The following is a 13,323-nucleotide window of genomic DNA, read 5'->3' as shown; positions in this document are numbered from 1 at the left end:
GTCCCAGTGCATCCATGAGATGTTTCTTGCATAGTGCAAATCGGGCGAACTAACCCTTTAATCTGTTTTTTGTTTACAAAAAGTTACAGTCACAGGAATTGTGATTGTCCTTTAGGTTAATCATTTGAAATAATAAAAACAATGTTCAAACTTGACTACTTTCTTTAATAACTACATAACACAATACTTGTACTTTTACTTTACTTGAGTAGAAAATTTTAAAATAGACTACTTGCAATACTTAAGTACAAAAAATGTTGAATACTTTAGTACTTCTACTTAAGTGTGGTGCTTAAAGAGCACTTCAACTTCTACTCAAGTCACTTTTTTGATAGAGCACTTGTACTTTTACTCTGGGTCTGGGTCTCTAGTACTTTATACATCTCTGCCCACAAGACATGCTAACTTCAAGTACTTCTCGTTTTGCATTGTTTTTACTGCTTTTTCAGGGACATCAAAATGCACACCAACCTTGATAATTAGACCACTAAATACCTGGCCCACTGAGGCAGTGGGTTGACAGAGACAGCAAAAATATACTTCATGCAGGTCCTAAGGCTGTAGTTGCACAGCAAACTGCCTTAAGTGGACCCCTGTGGTGGCTTTAATATTTACAAGGATAGAAAATCATTGTGGTGACAGCCAATAGTACCCAATGAAGAATTTATGAACATACATAAGAATGATAATACGCACAAGTTTTTTTAAGGGGTTACGAGCATCCGATTAAATCAGATTAAAGGTGGAAGCGATTTGCTAAGAAAAGCTAAAAGCTGTTTATAAGTGGATCTGACCGAGCACCTAAACACACGCAGCCAATCACCAGTAAGGGGCATTTCCACTCATGATTTGGGGGCGGAGCTATCAATATAGAGATGTGATCTTTTTGGGTAGGTGTTTGTTTTGGTTATTTCAAATAGTGCATGTTTGTTTGCAGTGTAAGAAAAATCTACAGAAAATATTACCTAATTCTCATTGTGTGTGTGTGTGTGTGTGCAGACTGAAACTGGAGTGGCAGATTGTGTTGTGTAGTACTATGTGTACTTTGTTTACTCAGAAGTCGTGGCCTAATGGTTAGAGAGTCGGACTTGCAATTGAAAGGTTGTGAGTTCGAGTCTCGGGCCGGCAGGAATTGTAGGTGGGGGGAGTGCATGTACAGTTATTTCTCCACCTTCAATACTATGACTGAGGTGCCCACCTAGAACCCCCCACTGCTCCCTGGGTGCCACAGCAGAAATGGCTGCCCACTGCTCCGGGTGTGTGTTCACAGTGGGTGTGCACTTTGGATGGGTTAAAAGCAGGGCATGAATTCTGAGTATGGGTCACCATACTTGACCGTATGTCATGTCACTTTAAGCTGACAGAAATGGTTGAGGACTGATAAGAGTAACAGAGCACATGACAGGAGTATTCAGATACAATGCGCTTAAAACCCCATAACTGTCACCGTCCCACCTGTGGGACGCTTGGCATTCTTTTTTGTTGTTGTTTTGTTTTTCTCTATAAAATCTTTTAGTAATCATAATAAATCATATATTATTTGAAAGCTTAGAAGCCCAAAATTTATCCTGAAAACCATTTTGAAATCAGACATTACTTTACCATGGAAATGGTACTTTAAAATCTAATGGCGGTCACCTCCCCCTTAGTGGGCAGGGCCAAGTGTCATAAAACATAATGCATTACGGTCTTCTAGAACCAAAAGTTTTTATAATCTTGGCAACAAACATATCATTGGAAAGGTCTGGGTCTCAGGATTTCATATTTGGTGGTTATTTTGAGGTAGAAGTAAAATTCAAAGAGAAATCTAGAGAAAAATTCATTAAGCAAATTTAAAAATAGTTTTGATGACTCCCAGTGGCTGTGTGTGGTATGACTAAATAAAATCTCACAGGAACCTCAATTTTTTACATATCAACTTCAAATTTATAACATTAATTATTTAGACACAAGGCTTTAATTTTATACCAATTTTAGAGTAAAATCTGTTATGTAAAATATTTATAATAAATAAAATAAAATAAAATTAATATAGCGCATATTATTTACAGTATATTTAAACTTCTATAACTTTTTGATACTTCAATTTTTTGAAAAAATTCCACTTTTGCTAATCTGCTAATTTTCTTCTTTAAAAAGAGACCAACCTTATGTTTATATTCCAAAGTGTTCATAAATTACAGCAATTTTAGTTTGGATAGTGCATTTTAATGCATATTTAAAAAATGGGGGGTGACAGTTAAGGAGTTAATATTCAGACATTAACAACATTTAAGTTAAATTAATTAATTACAAACAACACAAACATTAGGGAAAAATTATGGCAAGAAGAATTTGAGTTATCCAGAGGAATGTCCTTGTTGATCTAGTTTACAAGATGGTGCTGCCATCTAATGGACACAATAGGAATAAAACGGATTTTGTAAACCTGCCGCAGTCACATTCTAGCCCCTGGAGGTTTGATATGAGGGTGAGTAAATGATGACAGAATCTTCATTTGTGGGTGAAATATCCCTTTAATAATTAAAGACGTATTGTTATTGAGAGACAAAATATGGCAGAGGGAGGATTCAGATGAATTAATTTGAATAATTACTTAGAATATTACACACTAAATGGGTTTAAATATGTATGATTTAACCACTGCTCCGGTCAGATTATTCTTATTTCTTTGTGATATATGTTGTGTAGTTGTGACATTGTGATGCTAAGTGATGAATAGTGCTTTGCAGTCCACCATCTCATGGTCCGACCAGAAGTACTGAATGTTGTGGAACAAGAGTAATCAAAGTAATCTTGAATTGAATCTTGAAACTTGAATCTTGGAAAGAGGAAGTTTAAAATAATAATAATAATAATTTCCCTTGTCTTAGCATTTCAATGAATGAATAATTGAAAGATGTTATGTTATCCTATCTTCATTGAGGTGACATTAAGGTATGTAATGCTAATCAAAACATAAAGCTTGAATACACTTTTTAAAAACTTTTCACTGAAGTTGATTAAGCTCATAGAAAACTATAAATGCAACCTTCCAACGAACTGTCATTTAAATTGTGGAATACTGATATGACCAATGTAATTCAATATACATTGAATGTATGACGTTTCTTCACTTTATTCTGTATTCTACTTTAGAATACCTGTCTTGCTGCATCAAACGCAATACAGACTGTAGTTTTTAATGCTATTTAGTGATCAAATATTTTCGTTTAGAAGCTTGAGTCATAAAAGCGTGAAGAATCTGTCTATAAACTTTTTTACTGTAGTTTTAGATTTATCTTTTGAGTTTTATGGTGTCATTCTTTTAAAACTATTTAATTACAAAAAATAAAAATAAAAATAAAAATAGGACTTCAAAAACATAATGGGTACTAAGATTCATTACAAAAGTAGTTCCTGTTAAGTGAAGTATAACCAAATAATCCATCCAGTTTTCAACCCAGTTTACCACTGATTTGATGTGAAATGGTTTCTTCTTGCTGGAGATCAAATTATTTCAGGGGAATTCAGCAGGAGAAAAGTACAACACAAGGTATTCAGTATTTTGGTTAGAATTATCACTTGAATTAGACTTGTTGACATTCTCACAATTTGCTTTAATGATTAAATACCAAGCATGGCAAGTAACCTCTAAAAATGAGAAGCTCCTCACTTTCATTTTTATCTTGTAAATTGGTGCATGGAGCTACAAAAGATGATTGATTGATTGATTGAAAGTATGCATTGTATGAGCATTTATGTATGCAGTCCAGAAACCCCCAATGCAGTGATAATTTCACATGACAGATGCTCTGTGTGACTCATATGCCACTAGCTATAGTGAAACTGAAACTGAAAAAGACATGTATAGAAGTTTTTAATAGCAAGAAAAAAGAGCAATAGAAACCAACTCAAAAGTATGTCTTCTTTCCTGTTGATTTTTTTTTTCATATTTTATCTCTACTTTTTTTGACAATAATAAAATAAAATATTAAGAACAAAATGATGACAATAATAATAATGGTAGTTGTTTTGAAATACAAATGGAAACTTTTTCATATTTATTTTGTCTAACTGCTATTTGTTTCCACTTTGGAAGTCGACTGTATGTGTCAATAATGTTAACTGTTGTTGAGAGTCAAGGCATTGTTGAGTGCTTTTCTTAAGACACCACATTTCTTATCGATGCAGTTTAGTTTGTGGTATGAACAATTACAGCTGTGTGTATGTAATCATTAAATGACCATTGCTACAGTACACTAACTGAATAGGCTTAGATTCTATTTTTAACAAAATATGTCAAAACAGCAGTTGCTTAACATGCTGTGTTGAAGGAATCTGTAAGACATGCACAAATTCTAGTTAACACTGAAATTTTTTTTATTCCAAATTCAAATCATTATTGGTAATGTGTAACGTGTAAGTGTGTAATCCAAAACTTAGTCTTAATATGCATGTCTGATAAGAGACAGATCTAAAAGCTAATCTATTTTCTTGATCTGAGAAAAGATCTTTTCTCTTCTTTTGAACTCTCATTCATGTTGTCAAAGCTTAGAATTACAGTGACATGCACACTAAAGACTTTAAGAGCAACAACTAGGTGAGAGACACCAGGGTTAGCTGGAACATTTTTATTGTATATTCAAATAAGTATAAAGTATATTCAGAAGATTGTTAATTCAAGACTAAGGTTAAGGTTTTGGCCGAATAAGCACAATGTTGAAAGACTCCTGAACCGTCTTGTCAGAAAGAAGTCCCACTGTGTGAATCCCCTGAAACTGACTGAAGCTCAGGTGATGATCCAGGTGATGGGGACCTCTAGTGTTGATCAGTTGGAACAAGTGCTGTTGGATATCATAAACTTACTCACAACCCATTAGAAAGTCAAAAATAAATGGAGACATTACATTTTTTTTTTTGTGCTAAATGTAATGACGAACTATTTTCTGTTTGAGTCAGTATAATAATTTAAAGAAAAAATCAGTTTTGCTTATGTGCAAAGTAAGAAATCGTGCAACCTCAAACTTTATAATCATCATGATATGAGCATATTTATAATTTTGTTTTCATATTTTTAGTGATTATTTTTTATTTTTATTCACAAGTCATGTTCTTAAATTTGTACTTCAATATTTAAAACATGAATTTTATAATATAATTTCTGTACTTTAGATTAATTAACATTGCTTCATAAGTTACTTTCCTGTTAAACTGACTTAAAAAAAAATATATTGCAGAGTAGGCTACATGGTCATGAATCGTGGATTTCTCAAGTCAATGTAATCACATACACAGTCACCTTACATGTGAAGGTAAACCAGCTAAATTTATTTGTGAAACAAAGTGAGTATAGTTAGTTAGTTAAAATTCATGTTTAGCATACATTTATTGTGTGACGCTCGCTGCTGCTTCAACCATTGTCCTTAAGGTCTGGAATTCATGGCAGCTTTCAATGGCCAATATCCACCCGTGAGGCCTTTTGAACAACATGTCAAACAACCAATCAAAGTTTTGTTCATCGTCACGTTTCAAGGTGTGGAAATGTCGCCACAATAATAGTGTAAATGTGTAAAACTATTATTTGTATTATTGTATTATTGTAAGTGTTTGCAAACCAAATGTTATTGCACTTTTAAGTGCACAATACACTACTTTTTGAATGCATTATTAGTTTTGTGCATAACAATGCGATTAATTGCGATTAATTGCAGACAATCATGCAATTGATCGCGATAAAAAAACCTGTTGCCCAGCACTAATTATCAAACCAAACTAAACCAAAAACACTCAGCAATGTGATTATTTTATTGAGTGATAGGCTGTGGGTTTAATCAGTGACATTATTAATCAAGCGCAGCGTTAGTTCAGTCAGGCCACGGAGGCATAGGCTGTGACCAGCTGATGCGGTCAGCCTTCAAATGGCTCCAATCACTACCATTCTCCAATTATACACGGGACATACAGTATATACGTGGCACTACTGCTCGGTAAGTATGTTCAAATGGCTCGCAACCCTCCCTCCCTCCCTCCCCATTATAAGCATGAGCATATTACTGTGCACCTTCTGGTTGTCGTCTCTTTGTTTCAGATCACTAAGTCTTTCAAGTCCCGGTTGGCATGGACCTCACTGAGGTCCACTGAGAGACTCATCCTCATAACCAAGCTACAGTATAGACACGATTACCACTGTTTGCTTTAAAGACAGTGCTTTTTGCCTTAAGGTATTAAGTGTCTTAATTGTCATGTATTTCCAAGCTGATGGTTCTGGGGTTCTTGGTTCTGTTTAAGCTCTTGTATATTCAGTTAATTTGGGAGCAAGAACCCCCATAAGGAACCATACCGCCAAAGATAAATTGTGTTCAATAAACTCAAGTATCTTACCAAAGTGGTCCTGTCTGAAATAGATTTACTATCTGGTGTGGTGTATTCTCATCATATCCACAACCGGCTTCCCTTGGTGTTTTTACAAATAGAAAAGGCAAAAAAACATATTACATTGTCCAGTTTTTTCTCAGAATGATGATCTGAGTAACTACTGCAATTCTCGATGCAGCTTGAATGACATACGATGGTGACATTTTTCACAATCACAATAGAAAATCAAATTACTGCCCTAAACTCAATAGTAGAAAGACAGCACGATCCTCCCAAGTATGGTGGATAAACAAAGACGTTTCCGAGAACTCAACACGGAGCGATGTCAACACATTCACATTCACATTCAAGTCAACACTGAAGCTTTTTTGTTTCATTATTTTTTTCTGGGTTCTACTTGAGAATATATGTCTTGCTTGGGTTAAATATAATACAGATTTTTCAAAGGAGTTTCAAAAATACTCCGCAATTTAATATTTTCATATAGGGGCTTGAGTCATAAATACACAAGGCTTCAGCAAGAGAAGACTACCAAACAAGATTTTCAGCATTTTTGTTACACCTGTTGACATCTTTAAATGAGGCATTTTTGTATTGTTCGTCTACATTTGTTTCAACACCACATCACATATGTGTCAAACAGAAGAGAAACCGATCAAAACAGATAACATTTTTCACAATTTGCTTTGTTGATTTAATATCAAGCATGGCAAGTAATCTCTAAAAAAACATGTCCTCTAATGCTTCACTTTTGTCGTGTAAGTTCGCACATGGAGCACCAACTTTCAAGACAAGTATGCATGGAATGAGCCTTTTCGTGTGTAGTTATGGTGTGATTACAATAAGTTAAGATTCTCAGTGTGACTCATATGTGACTTATGCAGTTTTCAACATGTTGCTATACAGAAGCATTCTGATAAATTCAAAGAGACTTTCATGTAAAATTCCATTCTATTCTTGTAAACACAGATTTATACTGAAACTGAAACAAAGACAAGGGAGACATAAAGAAGACACACACAGGTCCAAAAATAAAAAAATTGACAATAGCAACCAAATCAAAAGTATGCCATAATATCCATTTTGATTTTCCTATTGATTTCATTTTTTCCATTTTTATTATACTTTTTGACAATAATACAATAAAATAAATGAATACTCTTATATGGAAAAAAAATTGTTGTTTTGAGATATAAATGGAAATGCACATTTATTTTCATTTTTGTTTTGCGTGACATTGCTGTGTATCTTTATTTGATTTACTTCTCTCCCTTGGAAAGTAACGGGATTGTCAAGTGCTTTTCTTTAGGGACTTAATAAATTACAGGCTAAATTAGTGGACTTGACATTGAAGAACATTTATTGTGTCTCAAACTTTTGTGCCACTTCTGTCATAAGCCTAAATATTTGGTTAATCTGGCACTTTGGTTACAGACTTTTGACATAAATTGTACAGATGTATTTTTTTATATTTTATTTACGACAGAAATATAGTGACGTAAAATGATGAAAACCTTGAGTAACAACATCAATAGCCTAACGGCTCCTAAATAATAATTTTGGCAAAGCAGAATACTAAAAATTGTAGTGTATCCTCCTTATTTAGTTGTTCTCACACTCAAAAGTTCTAGAGTGACAATCATATGAGAGACCAGGGTTGTCTGGCATTTTTTATTGTTAAAGTATGTTCAAAATGTTGTTAATTCATGAGTAAAGTATTGGGTGGGTTTGCACAATGTTAAAGACTCCTTCCCAATCCTTTGTGGACTGGGCACCTGAACTCTCTTGCAAGTTTTGTCAGAGGGGAAGACCTACTATGTGAATCTTTGATAACCCCATGCCATGAAAATGATTGAAATCCATTTCACCTGTTAATGAGGTGGAACAAAGCAAGCTGGGGTCATAAACCGATTCACAACTCATTACAAAGTCAAACACAATGCTTAAAATTAGCAAGAAAATGCTCTCAAGAAAGAAAGAGTACTTTTTTCGCCAAATCATCTTATTTCATTGTATTTCATTTCATGAGGAACCTTAAACTTTGTCATTTTCATACATGAGCCTATATTTAACCATTTTTATTATTTTTTATTTCCTGTTTTATAAATCATATTTACCGAAATAATTTCATAGTATTATTTCTGCAATTAAAACATTGCTTTGACATTTGAAAAATCATTAATATAAGAATGTAGCTGAACGTTTCAAATGTGCTCGTAATCCTGAACATCTCTCATTCCCCTGGTAATGCATAAGACTGCTGATAAATGCGGTGAACTATGTCACAACCAAAAAAATATTGTTTGGGAGGTTAGGTAAAATTTTGCACTTGACTCTTAGGCAGAGCTGGTTCTCTAGAGTCTACCAGAATCTGTTATTTGGAATGACATCCAGCACGGTGATTCGTCTTGGATCATACACACAGTTCTCCTCTAGGCCACTGTTCACCATGCCACAGTTAGGAGGAACCCAAGCTGTGTCATATCCATGTCTATGCCAGGTCTTCTGTAAAGGATGACCTTGGTAGTCAATCCTCTTCACCCTTCCCACTCTTACGACGAGTTTGAGAACAACAAGCCTCTCCCCATTTGAATGCACAGGGTAATGTGAGGCTTTTTCAAAGCTTCTAGTGACATAGACACCGGGTCCAAGCATGCCATCATATGAAGGAGAGAAGCCCTCGTTCATGATTCTTGTCGCATTCCGCAGCGTAGTGCCATGGTACATTATGTAAGATCCTCTGCCTCTATGCCACATTGGTTGCATGTTGACAAAGAAACACTCAGTGTACATGCAACAAGTGCAACAAGGCATCATAGGCACAGCTACCGGGAACATCTTGCTGTTGTATTCTTAAGACAGTACTCAGTCTGGTAAACAAACCTTCAGATAAATTTTGCAATTCATTAGTTATTTTTGTGGTTCATTTAAAGGAATAGTTCAGACAAAAATGGGAGTGAGTAAATGATGTGTGTGAATAAATTATTTTTGGCTGGAAAAAAAAGTGCATATATATATATATATATATATATATATATATATATACAGTACAGACCAAAAGTTTGGACACACCTTCTCATTCAAAGAGTTTTCTTTATTTTCATGACTATGAAAATTGTAGAGTCACACTGAAGGCATCAAGGGCTATTTGACCAAGAAGGAGAGTGATGGGGTGCTGCGCCAGATGACCTGGCCTCCACAGTCACCGGACCTGAACCCAATCGAGATGGTTTAGGGGTGAACTGGACCGCAGACAGAAGGCAAAAGGGCCAACAAGTGCTAAGCATCTCTCGGGGAACTCCTTCAAGACTGTTGGAAGACCATTTCAGGTGACTACCTCTTGAAGCTCATCAAGATAATGCCAAGAGTGTGCAAAGCAGTAATCAAAGCAAAAGGTGGCTACTTTGAAGAACCTAGAATATGACATATTTTCAGTTTTTTTTCACACTTTTTTGTTATGTATATAATTCCATATATAATTCCACATGTGTTAATTCATAGTTTTGATGCCTTCAGTGTGAATCTACAATTTTCATAGTCATGAAAATAAAGAAAACTCTTTGAATGAGAAGGTGTGTCCAAACTTTTGGTCTGTACTGTGTATATATATATATATATATATATATATATATATATATATATATATATATATATATATATATATATATATATAATTAGCAAGAAAATGTTCTCAAGAAAAAAAAATTCATTCATCTTTTGATATTTATAGATACTTTTTGCTTCTAAAATCATCTTATTTAATTCTATTTCATTTCATGTCATGCATGAGCCTAAATTTCATAATTTTTTATTTATTTTTTATTTTAGAAATTCCTGTTTTATAATTCACATTTACAGAAAATCATTTAATAGTATTATTTTTGCTATTAAAAGTGCACACACACGCACACATACATACATACACACACACATATATATACAGTATATAAAACACATTTTTTTGATAATCTAAAAGAAGACAATTTTGGCATTCCAAAATTAGTAACAATTACAATAATAATAATAATAACAACATAAATTTAAGCACAACAAGACAACCAACATACCTCCACGGTGCTGCAGCTGAAATTGAAAACTTTACAGATAGTTTCACTTTTATTCCATGACGTCAAAAAGGGTAGGACCACAACTGTAAACTGAAAAGTTCTGAATTTCAGATATTGTAAATGAAAAAAAATATAATAATAATATATATATATATATATATACATGGGAATTGCTTTTTATTTAGCTGATTTGATTATTCATTACATTTATTTTATCAGTTCCTTTTCATATGATTTAATTCACTGTTGTGTGTATGTGGTGGAAATGAGTGTACCTGTGTTATATAATCAGTTCAACAAGTTTCTGAATGAGAGCTGGTTATTTTCAGAAACATGAGGAAGTGATGCTTCAGGTAATTTTACAGTAAATATGCGAGAGAACAGGCACCTGTCATGACATTATCCTTTATTGCTCTAAGCCGCATGATGCATTAGTAAATAATCATCTACACATTCACCAATTCATGTAAAATGTAAGTCAAAAGAACCTTGCATTGATTCATACAGGCCATATGAGTTTTTGGAATTCAGCAGAAATAGAGATAACAGAAATGATAAGGCATATGAAAAAAAAAACATAGTTAAGAGAACAGTGATGAAAGATTAATGGATAGTAATAGGGACAAACATATGACAGAAGTAATATGTAAAAGAATAGATGTTAGAAAGATTATGATAAATTATTGTTAAATATTTTTTAGATTAAATTATTAACATTAAATATCCGGATTGACAATTTGCTAAAATAATAATTATGAGTGATTGATTTGAAATTTTTTAAATTGATTGAAATTGATTTGAAACACTAATGTAAGTGTTTTTTTTTTTTTTTTACACATAAGTTTTAAATTAGATTCTCTTTAGACAAAAGAAAACAACAGCATTTTGTGACTTTCATTTGCATTTGCACTTGCATTAGGATATACTGTCTATGCCTGTGGTCAGAGGTGGGTAGTAACGAGTTACATTTACCTCGTTACACTTGAGTACACTTTTTGGGTATATTATTTTTTGGGGTATATTCGTTAAACTTTAGTACTCTTTTGGAGTATATTTAAAGATGGGAACTTTTACTCTTACTTAAGTAAAATTTTGGGGGAAATATGTACTTTTACTTCGTTACTGTGGGCGACGCTCCTCTCGTTACTTTATTTTATTGCTATAAAAGTTATAAATGCTTCAGTTTATTCTAAACACGCCGTCTACTTTTCTCTGGGCAATGGGCGATGCCCATTAGCGAATGATTCATTCTTTTGAGTCAATTCTGTTCAAAGGCTTGATCAAACCAGTTGGCAAACTAGTGAATTGGTTCATGAATCACTTTGAATGATTCGTTCAGTTCCTGCCGCGCGCGCTGAGCGCCTGAAGCGGTTCACTCAGAGTTGTAAAATAAAGTTTAAGAACATCAAGAGCGTTGAAGACGTGGCTTTGGATCTGCAGTGAATTGAAAACAAAATGCAAAGGCTATTGTTTGCTAGCGATGAAGATCTTTATTAGCTAAAAAGAACATCATTGATATCAACATATTTGGATGATAGTGATTTGAATGACACTGAAGACCGGAGTAAAGGCTGATTAAAAGTTTTTTATCCTATACTTTTTTTTCTCTTACTCAAGTATCTATTCAGACAAGTACTTTTACTTGAGTAAATATTTCTTTAAGTACTTTTACCTTTACTTGAGTAAATATTTCTATAAGTACTTTTAATTTTACTTGAGTAGCCTACAGTTTTTGGGAACTCTATCCACCTCTGCCTGTGGTAGGCCTAAAGTCTTAAAGCCTCTATAGTCTACACAGTATGTTGAAGGATGTTGTTACAATTAAGAGAGACCTGTGTCTACAGCCAGAGTCAGACTAAGTTCCAGCAAAAAAAAAATTAAAAATTATAAAATAAATCCTTAAAATAAAATTCCTTGGTCCAAGAAAAAATCCGACCGTTCAAAACCAGGACAAACAATGACAACAAAGACTTAAAATTGCAGTGAAAAATAACCAAGGATTATCACATGTCTATCTTGGTATGAAAAATAGACGTTATAAGTTTTGAGACAAAATACCAGAGAAAAAAAAAAAAAAAAAAAAAAAAACACGCTGGCGAGGATGACCTCTAGTGCTCATCAGATGAAACTGCTGATGGTAAACACTAACCTGCTCCATTTTATAATTCAGAAAACAAAATAATAATAATATATATAAAACTATTTAGTACTTATTTATAAGGACAACCTGCGGGTCCACTAAAGGAGCTTTTTCGCATTTGGCTCCCAATCTCTGGAATAGCCTTCCTGATAATGTTCGGAGTCAAGAAAGACACTCTCTCTTTAAATCTGATTTTTCTGTACATTCCTGTATATGACCCACATGCAAAAATGCTATAGTAATTTGTAGTAAATACTATAGTGTTTTTGAACCATACTTGAATTAATTTGTTGTGGTAATTCTATAGTAAATAATAATATATATATATATATATATATATATATATATATATATATATATATATATATATATATATATATATACATGGGAATTGCTTTTTATTTAGCTGATTTGATTATTCATTACATTTATTTTATCAGTTCCTTTTCATATGATTTAATGAAAAGTTGCTGTGGTAATAACAATAACAACTAGTAATATAAACAAATTACTTTACCCAATACTGTACTGTTTATATTTTATATTATACTAAAATACTTTTCATTTTACTGTAGTAAAAACTAAAGTATACTACAGTATTTATTACACTTTATCAGTTCCCTATAGATAATACTACAGTGCTGTAGCATTCATTAAAAAGTGTTGAAAATACTATAATATATACAGTACAATTCACTTCAATTTGAAAGAATTCTTTCAAAAATATTAAAATATTTTTCTAACTTCAATCTTTTGAGA

At 33.2% G+C, this 13,323-nt stretch overlaps 1 protein-coding gene across 1 annotated transcript in view; it reads right to left on the bottom strand.

The window, feature by feature from the left end:
* LOC132154697 (protein arginine N-methyltransferase 5-like) overlaps positions 1-13,323 on the bottom strand; it is a 463,524-nt gene that overhangs the window by 221,459 nt on the left and 228,742 nt on the right. The gene's annotated exons all lie outside the window — the stretch shown is intronic.

Source organism: Carassius carassius, chromosome 12 (assembly GCF_963082965.1).
Source record: "Carassius carassius chromosome 12, fCarCar2.1, whole genome shotgun sequence".
Taxonomy (NCBI): domain Eukaryota; kingdom Metazoa; phylum Chordata; class Actinopteri; order Cypriniformes; family Cyprinidae; genus Carassius; species Carassius carassius.
The sequence above is the reverse complement of the archived record's forward strand: the minus strand, read 5'-3'. Positions and strand labels throughout refer to the sequence as shown.